This window comes from Cyprinodon variegatus, unplaced genomic scaffold, assembly GCF_000732505.1.
Source record: "Cyprinodon variegatus isolate N-32 unplaced genomic scaffold, C_variegatus-1.0 Scaffold1773, whole genome shotgun sequence".
NCBI lineage: Eukaryota > Metazoa > Chordata > Actinopteri > Cyprinodontiformes > Cyprinodontidae > Cyprinodon > Cyprinodon variegatus.
Window position 1 is genome coordinate 60,382 of NW_015152226.1, and position 3,482 is coordinate 63,863.

The window sequence follows — 3,482 nt, forward strand, 5'->3', positions numbered from 1 at the left end:
TGTCTGTCTGTCTGTCTGTCTGCCTGCCTGCCTGCCTGTCTGTCTGTAGCATAAAACATGGCTTTGCGCTCCACACCTGTGTGACGTCATTCTCAGGTCGGTGTTTTTCCCTCGGTGGGAAATGGACTCTTGTTCTTGCAGAAGAAGCAGCGTTTGAGTTGCAGGTCAGTTTAGTCTGATCTAAAGATGCTCATTAAGGCCTTGATCAGAGTCTAAAGCTCACATTAAAATAGATCTAATATTCTATCAGTGGTTGACCTTCGGCTGGAAACATCCAGTCAAAGCTGCAACAGGCCTTCATGGTTCCTAAAGAAGGAATATTTCACCTTTAAAATATCTTCACCAAATCTTTCTAACCACAGACCCCCCCCCCACACACACACACACACACACTCCTGCATAAAGTTGAACATTTTGAATCAAGAAAACTTTTCGTTAGAAGCATAATTTTCAATGATAAATAATATATTTCTTCTATAGAAACAGGAAACATTCAGGCTGCGTCATTAAGGCGCTTTAATAAACATGATGAAGCTGAAAGGGTTAATCACGACTGATTTAATTACTTCTAATGATGTGAAAATATTAAAATATTTATTATTTTGATCGTCTATATTTATTCTTTTATTTTTATCTTTTATATTTATTCTTTTATTTTTATCTTTTATATTGATTCTTTTATTTTTATCTTTTATATTTATTCTTTTATTTTTATCTTTTATATTGATTCTTTTATTTTTATCTTTTATATTGATTCTTTTATTTTTATCTTTTATATTTATTCTTTTATTTTTATCTTCTATATTTATTTTTTGTTTTATGTTTTATATTTATTGGACTCCAGAATAAAATCTTTTTCCACTGAGGATTTGTTTTAACACAACGTAATAATTTCATTATAAAACATAATTAAAAAAAACAACTTTACATGTAAAACAGTAAAATAAACAGTAAATAACATCGAAACAGATTAACTCTTAAAATCCTTTTTAAAATAAATCCTCGCGCAGTAAATTCTCATATGGAAATTATTGCTGTTTATAAATAAATCTAAAATGATTTTATTTGGTAATAATTTAGTTTATAAATTATTATATAAATTATAAATTATCTAAATTATTTGGTAATAATTTAGTTTATCTAAGGAGAAACTTTGCTTGGAGGCAAATGGCGCATCTAGAAGCATGAACCAAACCACAGCCTTCAACAACAATCTGCGCAAAAACACAGAAATTAAAAAGTTTCGCATTTTAAGCTTTTTTTCTGCACCAAAAAAACAAACAAAACAAAAACAAAAACAAAAAAAAAGAACAAAAGGAAAAGAACTAAAACTCACTCAAGCCTCAGAGGCCTCAGGAATCCCTGCGCCGGCGGCTGCAGCGAGCAAGGTGTCCCCCCCCCCACCCCCCAGACACACACACACCTCCCCTCCATCAGCATCTTCCTTCCAGCTCCACCATCAATCGCCCAAACTCCACCATCAATCGCCCAAACTCCACCATCAATCGCCCAAACTCCACCATCAACACCTCCGAGGCCAAAATCCCAGCCGTCGATCCGAGGAGCGCAGAAAGTGTCTCCCAGTCCGCCGCCTGCTTCCTCTGCGGCCGCCGCTGCTGTCTTGGACATAAGGGGAGAAAGACGCACACATCGCTCTCTGTTATCATTTTTTTTCCATGTTTGCAGCACAAAACTGCTTTTTGTTCCCCCCATTTTTTTCATTGACGAGGGTTAATGGATAGAGGCTTGGGCGTTTGATCACATGGCTGCAATTCACCTGAGATGCAGACAAAGAGAGCAAAGAGAAGCAGCGGGGAGAGAGAGCGAGAAACGGACACAGGGGTCATTGTTGTTTGGTGACTCTGTGTCTCATCAGATGCTGCTTCCCATCAGACTTTAACGGTTTACATCATGGAGGCAGAGCGCGATAATCCGCCATCAGCTGCAGACACGCAACAACTTTCCCAAAACCAAATATGCAATAAATTGGTTTATTAAACATCCTGTTGTTCTACCATCTTCATCTGAGAATAATAAAACGATTTCTTTTTATAATTTTAAAATTAGATAAAAAAATATGCAGATTAAAACTCGAACAAAACAGTAATTGCTCATAAATAAATAAATAAATAAAGCAATTCAGTTGTGCATCGATTAACGTTTCAATAAACACATTGTTTTTAGTTGCAAATGGAAAACAATGTGGAATAGAAAAATAGAACAAAATAGAATAGAATAGAAATCCCTTTATTGTCCCAAAATGGGGAAATTTACACCAGCAAAAAAAAAAAAAGGTCACAGAAACGTGGACCTTAGAAAAAAATGTCTTAAATTAACATAATAGTGAAGAGTTAAAAGATAAACAATAAAATCCTGTAAAGTGTTTTAATAATATTAAACTGGAGAATAAATAACCAACATGCAGCTATGGACATTTTACAGTAATTTGAAAATAGCAGCAACATCAGAGATGAAAGCAGCAGGTTATTGAACTGACTGAGGTAGAAATCAGCATGAATGGAAGAACTGATCCAGGTTTTTGGATATTTGGAGAATTAAATTAGAGGATGAAAGTATAACAGATGTAAACCTCAATGTTAACTTTGCATAAAATCTGCTGCACCAACATTTAATCCACTGGATCCGTTTTAGGAACATTAAAGTAAACTTTGTGTTTTTTTTTTGTTTTTTTTATTTTCAAAGAACAATCATGTTTCTTCACTGCACATTTTAATGACTGTAAAAATAACCTAAGTTCTTGATAAAAGACAGATTAACATATAAATGAGATTTAATCATCAAATTCAGCAGATCTGGTAACAAACACTCTATGAAAGCTAAACTTTATACATTAACATGTAAAAATAATTCATTCAGAAAATTGCTTTTGCAGGAAGTGACAAATGATCCGAGAATTTAAACCCATTAAATAATAGACTTTATTTAATAGATGCTGCACACACACCAAGTCTGAGGGACTTTTATAGTTGTAATGAAAAAAGTTAAAATGTTTGTTACAAAGTGATTTTGGAAAGAGTGCATTATAAATATCCGGGATATAAAAACATCTTTATTAGCATAAAAAATAATGAATTAAATGGATTTTATTTATTATGAATATAAATAAAATAAACTGTTTTTATTTAGGGGTGTCAGGGTCAAGAGTGAAAAAAGGGAAAATCATGTTATTTTGGGGAATTATAGTTTATTATTATTACATGTTATTAAAATCTATTGACTGTTTCAACATGAGTGGATTTCTGGCTAAAATAGTGATTTTTTTTTTCCAGATAGATGCAGAAAAACATTTACTGCAAAGTTTCCTTCATTCTGACAAAAATATGATTTTTTTTCTTCCGCAATTAAACTGAGCAAAAACTCTCCACTCTATATAGAAAAACTCTCCACTCTAGTTTATAGAAAAACTCTCCTCTCTAGTTTATAGAAAAACTCTCCACTCTAGTTTATAGAAAAACTCTCCT